This window comes from Oncorhynchus clarkii, chromosome 8 (genome assembly GCF_045791955.1).
Source record: "Oncorhynchus clarkii lewisi isolate Uvic-CL-2024 chromosome 8, UVic_Ocla_1.0, whole genome shotgun sequence".
Taxonomy (NCBI): Eukaryota; Metazoa; Chordata; class Actinopteri; order Salmoniformes; family Salmonidae; genus Oncorhynchus; species Oncorhynchus clarkii.
The window spans coordinates 35,870,978-35,885,047 of record NC_092154.1 but is presented as its reverse complement, the minus strand read 5'-3'; the positions used below and the strand labels follow the sequence as shown (position 1 = coordinate 35,885,047).

General features: G+C 40.8%; 1 protein-coding gene across 1 annotated transcript in view; it reads right to left on the bottom strand.

Moving 5' to 3' along the window:
* LOC139415323 (MAM domain-containing glycosylphosphatidylinositol anchor protein 2-like) overlaps positions 1 to 14,070 on the bottom strand; it is a 348,607-nt gene that overhangs the window by 78,012 nt on the left and 256,525 nt on the right. The gene's annotated exons all lie outside the window — the stretch shown is intronic.

Here is a 14,070-nt window from a genome sequence, read left to right as displayed (position 1 = left end):
CCACTCACTAGTTTGATCAATTCTCATAATCACCTCAGATAATAAGTCACAATCTCTCCTGAACGTGTTTTGTCCTGAGTCCTATAGACAATAAATCAGGATAATGAAGCTTTGCATTTGTTTGGACAGCCGAGTAAAGATCACAAGCCCATACATGGATAAAGCTGTTTAAAATACAAAATTCTAATCCACACAAAAAAAAAACGCTCATTCATCAACAAGATAATATAATTTCCATAGAACAAGAGAAAGAAACCCAATGGGGCTAGAGCAGAACAATATTTGGGGAATGTGTTTCGGTATCTTTACCATAAAAACCTGTTTGGATACAGGAAGGGTATACTAATGGATTTCTTATGTGCTATTTATCATGCTCTTTGTATCACAATTTAGAATCCAGTCAACCATGTTTTCACAAGTCATGAGATGCAAAAACAATTCATGGATTCCTAACCATCTCTTCTGTTCAGGGAAGTATATGCCGTTTTGAGAATGTATTCCCAAAATTAGCTTGCACTTGAGATACGTAACTAACCATCGCATAACTGTATTCTACAGTAGTCATCTTTCCAGTAAAAACAATTGTAGAGAAAATATCAAGAACTGAACTGAACACAATACGATTATACCTGACAGTTGTGAGCTGAGCCCATGCTGGGGAATGTAAACTCCCAGGGACAAGTCACTCTCTTTGTCTCTGTCTCTCTCTCTCTCTCTCTCTCTCTCTCTCTCGTTCTTTCTTTTTCTCCCTCTCTTTCTCGTCTCGCCAATTTAATTCCTGTTATTCTTTCTATGTTTTGTAGACATGTGACTTTCAAAGGTCATACACTTGTCACAGAAAACCACTCCTGAAAGGACATCCTGTATATTAATGTAATATGAAAAGTCAGCGTTGATCTGAGGGTCGAAAATCTTGTTTCTGTACAGGTTTTTGGGGTAGAAAACAATTGCCCTTCTCCATCTACCCATGTTGCTTTCTCTCACCCCCGCCCAGCTCTCTCTATTTATCTCTCATTCTCTCTCTACATCTCTCTCTCTCTATCTCTCTCTCTCTCTCTCTCTCTCTCTCGCTCTCTCTACAATTGAAATAGACTGGAGCACGGACCGACCAACCACAAAGCAAGCAAGGTCAAGCAATGCAAATGAAACAAACCAAATTATTTTAATTACTAGAGGTCTATTTAGCTATCAATAGATTATATGTATGACTGGTATGGAATGAATGTAAGCATTTCCCAAAGTCCTCTCACTTGTTGTGCATTATCAAGCTACTACATGATGGAACACCGTAGTAAACAATGGACTACTGCAACAAGCTACGAACCGCTTATACCGACCTGCCACCTCCACTACCCATTTGATTTAAATGGATTATACTTATATTTATTTAGAAGCTGTTCAGCAGCCATATGCTAGTCTGTCTTTACCCCCCCCCCCCCCCCCTAGCTGAGACTTCATATAAACACACAACTTGCTCCAGTCACAAGGGTCAGGAAGCAGCTAGATGTATGCTAATGACCACGTTAAATGAATAACAATTTGGATCTATGAGTAAAACGATAAATTCAGTTTAAATGTATTTTAATATTCATTGAAACCAAAAGAAAGAGAAAAAGTGATTAAACTAAATTGTGTTAAACCCAAACTTCAGCAATGCGTGAAGTACAAAAGCTTGCTTTTGGAGTGAAATATTCCCAGTGTTTGCTCTGGTAGCAACAAACACCCAGTGACATATTTGTTTTCCAGTGGCTTAACTGTACCCTAGCCTCCGTTTGGAGATGGGTTCAAAGAACACAGGTGCTCAAAGAAACACATACCAATCTGTTTCCCTCATGAGACTCAAACTCTGCTCCCCAAACATCACAGTGCTTTTGACTAACAAATATGTCTAGACATAGAACATTATAATGTTACAGTCTGGCTTCTGATTACCAAGGGAAACGGAGATGGATGTGTTATTAATATCAACTGAGCTGTGGTTACAATTTCACTATTGTTATAATAACGGTTGAAGTAGAGACATATTTCTAAGATATATTAATTGTCACAATTTTTGAAATATTTTTTTTTACATATAGTAATGACACTACGCTGCTTATACATATGCCTTTCAGGCTATCATAAAGGATTACACGTCACATGACTTTATATAACCTATACAGTATGCTTCTGTCCTTCAGGGCTGCCAGATTCCTACATAACTGATCGATAGATAACACTATTCATATGCTCCCTGTTGGTTTCGACAGCACATCGTGTCACTCATCAGCGGCTATCCATCACTGTCAGACAGCAACACACTCAAAAATAATGGTTCTAGTATAGTACCAGATAGGGTTTCTTTGGTTTGTAACCATAGCAGAACCCTTTTTGGTGCTACATAGAACCGTTTTTGAAGATTATACAGATGTAGGATCTCAATTGGATCCCTCGTTTGTTGCTGAGAATGTTCCTGTACAGCAGGAAATGCAAACTTGTAGTGTATTCGAGGTTGACCAAGGCAGTCCCGCTTTAAATGACGTTCAGCTTATAAAGGCGTCCTAAAGCCTACATAATGCCTTCATAAGCACTACATACGTGTGTCACAAAGCATCTATAACAGTATGTCATGCCTTATAAAGGGTTCATAAATGTGGCATAACTGTGTCACATAATCACCCATGTCAAATGTGTCTACTGCTATACATATTCTTAGTATATATTTTTGGTGTAGCCCTATATATGCATAGATTTCATTTGGATTAGTGATTTGTCCTGACATTCATGATATCTTGTTTTTGATTATTTGTGTACTTGTTTGATTTTGCAAATTGTAACGGAAAGATCAGTGTTATACTTGTCCCTATCATAGAAAAAATACAAGCAGAACAATTCATTCATCCACTATGTCGAACCTGATATGAACATGTGCTTTATCAAGGGTGACGTGTTGTGCTGAAAGGTTGGCACACGCTCTAAAGCGAAGTCACGTCTGTCACATTACTCCTAATCTCGTCTGCTGGACCAACACATCAAACTTGGCCTTCATCAGTTAGGATTAGGGTGAAATTACAATTTTAAGAAGATAAATTGTGGAAATGGGCAGGGTTTTGACATAATGATGACTTTGTCGCTGTGTTAACTAGTGATGACCAGGGGGAACGTTTTTTGCTAGCAGAGGACATAAGCAGATTACAAATACTTTACTCAGTAAGGTCACTCCGATAGAATTCTATGGTCACTCCCACTAAAGCCAACATTGAATGGTGGATATCCCAGGCTCATGTGTGCTGTGTGCGCGCAATAACTCCCAATATAAGTCAATTGAAAGTGGTTTTCTTCTGGAACCAACTTATATGTTCTTCAGTACACGAACAGGCACACAACAATATAAAGAGCCATACCGTGCGGTGCTGGGTCCAGTCAGGTCTTTGACACATTTCACCCACTCCCCTCCTGAAAGATCAGCCACCATTGTACACAGGTTGTAATCAAGCCCTGGTCTCCAGCAAGGGAACAGAAGAGGAATACCTCGTGCGGTAGTCTCAGGTTGGACTACTCCAAATCATCTTAGCTCTGACGCACACACACACACACACACACACACACGCGCACACACACACACACACAAAAGCTTTGCAGGTCCATCAACCTATTTAAATACCTCTCACACACTACAGTAACCTGTGGATCATGAGAGAACCTTCATGAATTAGCAGAACGTTAATAACCTATCTATTGACACTGTATGTAGTGTCCTGCAATACTTCATTTGAAGTGAGACACCTTCGGTCATTCATAACACATCCATAAAGACACCATATCGTATGACACTGTATTTACTTTAAAGTCACACACCTTTGGTCATTCATAACACATACCTAAACGCTTAATGATGTCAATACAAATGTATTAACACTTAGATAATGATCAATAACAGCTAAAACAAATAAACATGAAGGATATGTTCAAACCATACAGTTCCTTTTTTTTTACACTACAAATACAATACGTTTCAAAATGTCCAGCAACGTAATTACATTGGACATTACACAGGGCTGTGAATGGTGTGGCTTGTCCATGAGCTGGCAGACGAATGGTTATTGCCTCTCTGCCTGCTGGATGTAGTGCATGTTGGTTCCAATCTTAAAAGTAACAACAAAGAAAGTTAGTAGGTCTGTTATGAAATGCCTTTGTCTCACCATCTGGATAAGGTCTGTGCGGCGCCAGAAATACTCTAAATGGGGAGATGGGAAACTCCATTTGATTCATATTATTATATTCTCTTTCATTTCTAAATCTCATGACATTCCTATGAGACGTGGCTGTTTTTAGGGTGATTTTTTATTTAGCTGAGCCTGCTAGCTAGCAGATTTTTTTTGTCACAGAAATGATTTGAAATAACCATGTAATCTAACTCAACACTTAACTACTACAAATTAATTTGAATGACAATAAATAAATGTTATCTTACACATTTTTTGCAGTCCAGTGGCACCACAAGCATGCATTTGATTTGCGAACTCATCACATGTGCACTTACTGCGCTACAGAAACACCAAACACTGCTAACCAACAACAGTGCAGAGCATGCACACTGAACTAAAGGGCAACCTAAGAAAATGCAAGTTTCTTCGATTTTTCCCAGAACTCAAAAGTCATCCCCTGATGTGGTTTAAAACCTCTTAGGGCTAGGGGGCAGTGTTCGGAGTTCGGATGAATGACGTGCCCAAAGTAAACTGCCTGTTACCCAGGCCCAGATATGCATTAGATAGAAAACACTCTGAAGTTTTTAAAACTGTTACAATAATGTCTGTGAGTGTAACAGAACTGATATGGCAGGCAAAAAACTGAGGAAAATCCATCCGGAAAATGTTTTTTTTTTAGGTCACAGTCCATTTCAATGTTTGTCTATGCGATATACAAATAACTAGCTCCCAGATTGCAGTTCCTATGGCTTCCACTAGATGTCAACAGTCTTTAGAAAGGATTTCAGGCTTGTTTTTAAAAAAATTACCGAGTAGTTGTAGTTTTTCCAAGGTGTCTCTCATTAAAAATGTAGTCTTGTTGCACGCGTGAATGAGGTGTGCACTCTGTTATTTATTATCCCTATTGAACAAACTATTCTGTGTCTTAAATGTGATAATTTATTTGGATATTAGAGTACCCGAGGATTAATTAGAAACAACGTTTGACTTGTTTGGATGAACTTTACTGCTAACTTCTTGGATTCGTTTGTATGCATGTTGAAAGAGTGGATTACTGAATCAAGTGCGCCAAATAAACTGACATTTTTGGGATATAAAGAAGGACTTTATCGAACAAAACAACCATTTGTTGTGTAGCTGGGACCCTTGGGATTGCAAACAGAGGACGATCTTCGAAAGGTAAGTGATTTATTTTATCGCTATTTGGGATTTTGTGATGCCTGTGCTGGTTTGGAAAAGTATTTTGGTGTAGGGCGCTGTCCCCAGATAATCGCATGGTATGCATTCACCGTAAAGCTTTTTTGACATCTGACAACTCGGTTGGATTAACAACAAGTTACGCTTTTAAACAATGTAAGACACTTGTATTTTCACAAATATTTAATATTACGATTTTGTAATTTGAATTTGGCGCACTCCAGCTTCACCGGATGTTGTCGATTTTGAGCCCGGGAATGGGATCCACCCGCTAACACAGAAAATCAAATGTTGTTGTTTTTCTATTTAAAAAGGTGTGGAAAAACTGGGGGAAAACCTTGCAAAATTGGGGGAAATTAGGCAACAAAAAAATTATTTTAAAAGGCCCTACCATGACTGCACTTTAGAGTGTGTGTAGCACAGCAATTTGAGGAAAGTTGAGGTCAGGTCCAATATTGGCTATACACCCAAGAGGGAAGAGGTTGGGCCATCCTAGAAATGTTTTAGATCAGTGGTGACCTGTCATTCAAGGCATTGAGCCCCACCTGTTTAGCTAAAAATAATAATAAAAAAAGAAGTTGGCCTGTTTTGCATGTTATTTTGGCATTAATTAGTGTTACATATCAGTTTGCAAACAATATATATTTTAGCGTAGACGTTGGTAATCTTCTATAGTTGCGCCGTGATTGGCTCAGTGTTCTGTCACTCATGGGAACACTACGTCCCCGCATAATCTACAGAGAGAGCTAGGCAGTTCAAGCACCCTCGGGTGCTGCCATAGAGTTACATTAGAAGTGCCCATCCAAGAAGGCACAAGATTATTGGCTACAGATATCACATTAAATCTACCGTAGCTTTGATTGGAATGATCATGTCAACATCATACTTTTAAAATCTTAGCTAACAAGTTAACTAGCTAGACAAGCAGTCATCGTCATGACAAGCAGAATCACATGGACAATCAACTGGCAAATCCTATTCAATCCTTGTCATAATTATCGGGAGAAATTATAGATAAAACGTATTGGTGCTCATCGGCCATTGGATATAAACATTACACAACAAGTCAGAAGTCGCAAATTCAACAATGAGTGGATTGGAAAGAATCAGTGGCTAACTGCAAGCATCGCAAAGCAATCACTATTTTCCTTCCCCTACCTGCTCCAAGTCTGGGTTTAAGGATTTAAAAAATCTGTCTGAAAGGGTCCAAGCTTAAAAGGATAACATTCACATGCAACACCATGGGCCAGAAATGTTTGAATACATTGGTCATGTGTCAATCCAGCATGATTTCTGTTCAAAAGAACTGGGAACTGGGAAATCTCCGACCTCTGACTTCATTGCATTCAAGACAACTAGGAACTCTGAAAAAAACGAGATCCAAATGGGAAAATACATTTTGAACGGTCATCCAACTCGGAATTCCATGTCGGGAACTCAGGCCTCTTTCTAGAGCTCTGATGTCATGATTCAATCTAATTTGTTTTCGAGTTCCCAGTTGTCTTTAAAGCAGCATAAATCCAGAGCATGCCAGACTTTGATGTCAAAGTTTGATGAAAACATTTGCCCACAAGACGGACTGCTGCACCACCTACCTATTCAAATGAGCACAGCACAACAATGGTGAGTCCAAAAAATATGTTGTGTATGCTACTGCTAAAATGATGTAATATGCCAGGGATATATCTATACTGTAGCTAAGAAAGTAATGCTAAGTGTATGTTGTGTAGTAGCCCATGTCTCACCCTTGGTTCCGCCCCCTCAGAACTTAATCTACTGTTCTGACTTGGAGCTGCACATGTAGCCTATAGCCTGTTTTAGAGAAATGTCATCATTGAATATTGAAAAAGCTTTCATTGACTGCTTATATGCAACCGTTGTTTTTTCCACAGTTCTGACTTGGTGTACAGGGAGAATACTGCAAGAACGGACTATGTTCTGAATTCTGTCGTTTTCCATTTCAAAAGTGCTGAACAAATAGTAAAATCGACTCTGTCTGTCTTAGCTCGTTCATTAATGTCTTAATCGAAATTACGGCTTGTCTTTTAGCCACTCATTGTTCCCTTGTGCCATAGTTTGTACATCTCAATTGTTATATTGCTTATATTGGTCTCATTAGTATTAGTATCTTATTCATAATTTTAGGCAATGTTGGAAAGATGCATTTCATTGTGAATTATAATTAGCTCATGTGCTTGTCTCTATGAGGAGGGGATACTTAAGTGATAATGCCAGAGAAGCTGGTGTTTGGAGAATATACAGTATTGGCACGGGTGTTGTTCGTCGAGGGCCGGCAAACCGTGCCAATACTGTATATCCTCCAAATACCGGCTTCGAGGACATTATCACTTTTATACAACGGGTTGCCAACATATTCAAATAATGATTGACATATTTTCATTAAAACATTTAATTTGATTAAATTATTCATACTATTTCATCCTTCCACAAAATATAATCTGACACAAATCTAGTGGTGCTAAAGACGCGACACAGTCGTTCAGTCTATTTGTTCTGTATCTATGTAACGGCTCTTGTTGGTGGTAGAAAGAGTAGATCAAGGCGCAGCGTGGAAAGTGTTCATGATTTTAATAAAAAAAAACCTCAAACAAAATCGAAAAGGCACAGTTCTGTCAGGCAACAGTAACTAAACAGAAAACAAGATCCTACAACCTAATGGTCAGAAAAAGGGCTGCCTATGTATGATCCCCAATCAGAGACAACGATAGACAGCTGCCTCTGATTGGGAACCACACTCGGCCAAAAACAAAAAAACAGAAAACATAGAATTTCCCACCCGAGTCACACCCTGACCTAACCAAACATAGAGAATAATAAGGATCTCTAAGGCCAGGGTGTGACAATCTATGGACCTGACCCAGTCGTTCCTTCTAAATGTTCCATTGCCATACTGGCTGGCAATGTTCTTATCCCTTGCTTGCTAGCTAGCCAACTATGGCTAACTTACGATCACATCAAAAAGTGCAGCCAGAATAACAGAAAAGTAGCTGCATTTGCTAGTGACATTCATTTTGACATCCATAACAATGAGCTAATGAGGCGTGATTTCGCCTGGCATAGAAAATGTGCTCACTTGTCAGGACACTGTTGTTTAGAGGAGTTAGCCAACAACACAGCTACAGTAAATTAAACTGAAGCTGGAAAGACTGCAAATTAGCTGCATTTCATTTGACCTTTTTTCAATTTAATTTTTTTTGTATATATCCATAAAAATTATGCCAGCTGATTCCTGATTTCGACTTGCTGAGAAACGCTGCCTGCCTGTCTGTCTCGTCCTGACACGTTCATTACTATTGGACAGCAGGAGATCGAATTTGAATATTGAAACAATGTTGCAAATTTCAGAGACAGACAGCAAGGTTTATACAAATATCCGCTGTTGAAAACTAAATGTTTGAGCAATGCACTGTCTGTGCGTCAGTATATTGTCTATAAAAGTGGATCCTAGTGATTGTATTTTCCTTCTTATTTAGATCTCTCTCTCTCAGACCTCACATCAGGAACAGAGCGGTTCAGGATGGAATCGTATTTGTCACTTTGATCCACTGTCTAGTTCATCTCTCTCTCTCTCTTTCTCTCTTTCTCTCTCGATCCCGCTCTCTCTCTCTCTCTCTCTCTATATATATATATATAGAGAGATAAAGAGAGTACCTTTAAGGCCTCAACATCTTGCTGAATTTATCTGAACTAACGTTTTTTTTCTGAAGTTCTGTTGGTGTCCATTTTGAAGGTGCTGAACAAAGGCCTACCTTTGTCACAACTCGTTTGCTTGCACTTGCTTATACTTAGTGCTAAGTGTTAATGATATAAGAACAAACATTTTGAATTTACTGAACCTAATGTAATGATGTTTGTGTATTGTTCAAAAGTCAAAACCCATGTTGCCATTCGGTATTATTGAAGGAGAATGAGGTTCTTATCGAGTTACGCTAATCCACAAGGAGTCAGTAGAAACCATATTTATTTAAGCCATATCAGCTATGGTTTTTTAAAAGGCAGTAAAAATGAGGCTGAATGAACTGTTTCGCTGCCAGACAAGGCTCAGCTGATAACCAGGTGTAGTGGTGGTAAGGATTCACTCCATGGTGCTGAAAAGAAAGCTCTTCTTTTGGGACAGCTTTATTTAGGCTCTAAGAGTTTGTGGGCACCGTTTGTAACCGTTATAGTGCAATTAATGTATTGTTTAGTGTTGTGTAAAAAAATAAAATGGTTGAGTTTGCCCCAACAAGATTTACATGTGAAAATCGCCACTGTTTTAGAGTAATATAATATATAGAATTGATCCAAAGCGACTTACAGTCATGCGTGCATACATTTTTACATATGGGTGGATCCGACAATCGCTCTACCAAGATGCATGGCAAGGTTCTAAAAGCGTTGTAAAGCCTAAATTGAATATGATTTATAAACCCTTTATTAGCAGTATTTATGCCACCCTTTATAAAGCACAGGTTTATGTCACATTTGACATTGGTGGTTATGTCTAACAGTTATGTCACTTCATACCCTTTATAGAGCATGACATATGGTTATAGATGATTTGTGACACATTTATGTAGTGTTTATGAAGGCTTTATGAAGCCTTTATAAGCTGCACGTAATAAGCTGCACGTAAATTTCAGACTTGATTTGCGATAAGATTTTTTTTTTATCAAGCCCTACAAAAAATGTCCATTCATTCTAATCATAATTCACATTTCCTGTTTCTGCAAGATAATTTTCCTGCTGTAGCAAACTGAACCATGCTCATAATTATTCTAAATGGACCCTGTATGGTGCCACAAAAAAAAGTTTCTTGCTATAAAGAACAATTCAAAAAAAGTATCTATATACAGTAGCACCAAAAAAGGGTTCTGCCATGGTTACAAATCTTTTTGGGTCGATATAGAACACTTTTTTTTATGGTTCTTTATAGAACCTTTATGGAGAATGGTTCTATAAAGAACCTTTCTCAAACTCAAATGTTCTTTGTAGAACCATAGTGTTTTTATTCTGGTTTAATAGCCATATTATATTGTTAAAATGTCACAGTTTTTCTTCATGTGTTTATTAATAAGTTGAATCAGGTGTGCAAGCTTTGGAACAGCTGGGTGTCCCTGAGGAGAGAATTGAAAACTACTGACTTAGCCAAACATCCTCAATTGACATAAGGCCATAGGTGAGTCTTTCACAAGACACCAACACTGGCAATAGTCATATATAACAAGTAATAGTATAACACAACAGATTAGATAAACTGGAATGACACTCTCACTCACGGTTGCACAAAAAGAGCTGTGAGCAAACCCCGCCCCCCAAATATTCAAATGAGCCGCCGCACCTACATTTGAATTATCACTAAAAGAGGAAATAACCCTTTTTTGAACTGAAAGAACAATTGAAAGGCTCAAAGGGTTCTTTGGGTCAATATGGTTCCACATAGAACCATCACCCTTCACAAAGAACCCTTAAGGAACCCTCATTTTTTTGTATGTAATGGAGAAACAATTTGACTGCGGCGTGGAAACCTCCAGGTGTTCTCTTCTCTCGTAAATATTATCATCACGCTCCTTACGGAAACATTTGACTCTATATTCACCTTAGAAAGTATTCTTCATAGGGGTGTTAGGGGTGTTAACCCTGGTGTCCTGGCTAAATTACCAATCTGGCCCTCAAACCATCAAGGTCACCTAATAATCCCCAGTTTACAATTGGCTCATTCATCCCCCTCCTCTCTCCTGTAACTATTCCCCAGGTCGTTGCTGCAAATGAGAATGTGTTCTCAGTCAACTTACCTGGTAAAATAACGGATGAATAAATAAAATAAAATAAATTCATTCCTTGTCCTGAGGACGCACTGGGAGTGCAGGCATTGGTTACAGCACACCTGATTCAACTAATCACTAAACTTTATTAATTACTGAAACAGATGTGTTAGTGTCGGGCTGTAACAAAAAACGGCACGCTCTCACCAGGACCGAAGGGCCCTAAGACCATGATTGAAGAACACTATCCTATCCTGCCAAGGCTCAGCAGAGGAGATTAAACCCTTTGAAAACGCTGGTATGATACTGTTGGGCTAAAATGAAAACCTGCACACCATGTGGTTCCCAAGGACCACAATTGAAGAGCAGCAGAGAAATAGTTCTGTCCAGGGGATCTGAGTGGTGTATGGCAAGCTGAGATGGAGGGTCTTGCCAGGGCTCAGGAGTGCAGATTAAACCCTCTAAAGACGCTGGCTAACACACTGCCACTCTGCTCTGGCAGGATTGAAGGGCCATCTCATCTCTGTAAAGCCACAGCCACCAGATGTAACCCCCCCCCCCCCCCCCCACCCCACCCCACCCCCCACCCCACCCCCCAGTCTGGCATGCACATACACACACAAATGCCCCCTGGCCTAGCTCCTGACCATCAGTGTGATAAAGTGTGTGTGTGTTTGCCCCTGAGCATGGCCTGCTGCCAGGCTTTGGAGTGTATGTGTGGGCATGCCTGTGCGTGCCCCCTGGCGTAATGACTGAGACCCTTGGTTTAATCAACCCACTCTGGCTTTCGGCCAATGGCTTTGATTGATACATTTTTACTGTACACAGACCTGATCTTCTCTCTGCCCTCCCACATATATATATTTTTTCTCTCTCGCTCTCTCTCTGCATAGCATTGCCTCAGTCTTCTACCATATCAGAGCTTACCTCCACAGTGAATGATTAACGTGCATTGAAGTTTTGTTGTTTCCCAATATGAAATGCCCTTTATCCCTTCCTCAACAAACTGCTACACAAACTCCTAGCACCTTTTCCTCAGCCATCTTAAATATTGAGTGAAGAGTGAATCTATGCCAGGGAATTTGGACTGATCTTAGGGCAACAAACACACAGAACCAAAACAAACGTAATTTGAGGCAAATTGGTCAATCTATGGATTAAGTTCCCATGTGATTATTTTCTCCACTACTGACCTGTCTTGGCATTCAAGCTTTTGTATCTGTCCATTCATAAGCAGGTCAACTACTTAACTCACTCTCTAATCGCTAAACCCCAGTCGATATACAGTCAGAACGATATGCTGTTAATAAGAACAAAAAATGCCATTATGTCTGGCCACCGTTGCAGACACACTCAGGGATCGGAATAGCCTCATCTTTGCAGATGGTGATGGTGGTAGGGGTGATTAGGTGATGCTGGGTGCATTGGAAGAGCTCATGTTTTAGGATGGGAGGAGGAGGGGGTGGTTAAGTGAGGGAATAAAGGGAAGGATAGGGTACATTGGAGCCCAATGTGGATTTTCAGCACTGGGCTCCCTCCAGGTCCCCGGGGGCCGCTAACTAACTGAGCTGCCGTACCTTTGGCAGCAGACACATCCAGATGGTAGAAATCTGGAGCACTGGGATGGAGGGAGGGCTGGAGGGATGGAGTGAGAGAGGGATGGAGGAATGAAGGGAGAGGGAGGATAGAGAGATGGAAGGAGGGCTGTAGGGATGGCTGGAGAAGGGAGAGGTGGAGGGAGTGACATGGGGAGGGATAGATGGCTCAAGGGATAAATGGCTCAAGGGAGAGATGGATGGCGGGAGAATTTGGTAGAGGATGGATGGATGGAGGGCTAGAGGGAGGGATGAATGGTAGGAATCTGTGTGAACTGGGATGGAGGGATTGCTGTGGAGATGATGGAGGGAGGAAAGTAGGACAGGAGGGGTGGAAGTAGAGAGCGAGGGAAGGAAGGTGGCAGGTGACCGATGGCACATGAGACCCGCTGAGAAAAGCAAACGGCCGGAGGGGATGATCTTCTCTCCTCCTCCACTCTACCTTCTCCTCAGGGGCTGGACTGATATATGACTCACAGACCAGACACTGTCCATCTCTACCAGACGGAGGGAGGGACAGAGACACACACAGGGAGGGAGGGAGGGAGGGAGGGGGAGAGAGAGAGAGAGAGAGAGAGAGAGAGAGAGAGAGAGAGAAAGAGAGAGAGAGAGAGAGAGAGAGAGAGAGCGAGAGAGAGAGAGAGAGAGAGCGAGCCGCAGGATCATGGCAAAGGTTTCTGCCTCCCAGACCTCCCATCAGGAACAGAGCGGTTCAGGACGAAATCGTATTTGTCACTTTGATCCTCTGCCACTTATGCCACTGTCCCCTGGCACTGTCTATTTCACTCATTCTTCTTTCCTCAACCTGTGTTTCTCCTTCTGTCTCTCTCTCTCTCTCTCTCTCTCTCTCTCTCTCTCTCTCTTTCTTTCTCTCTCTCTGCCGCTCCAAACTAATCTGGCCCTGTCATAAAACACAAACCCTCTGTGTGAGCGATGACACGGCCACTGACTGCTCCTCCTGCTATTTTCATGCGCTCCACCACAAACACTTTAGCATGGCAATCTAAAAATACATAGCCGGAGGGGAATAACAATGAATTGCCTAACAAATCTGTTTCCTGTATGAAGCATCGGGTCCTTCCTGCATAGTGCGAGCTGTCATTAGTAATCTAGAAAGCCACATCCCAAATGGCACCCTATTCATTACATGGTATACTACTTTTGACCAGGACCCGTAGAAAGTAGTGCACTCTATGGGGAATAGGGTGCCATTTGGGACGCACTCTAGGGGATGTGTAAAAGTAAGTGTTAAGACTGACATGGATCTTATACAAGACATCTCTTCACATTCAAATGGGCAATCTGTATTAGGCTGTCGCCCGTCTC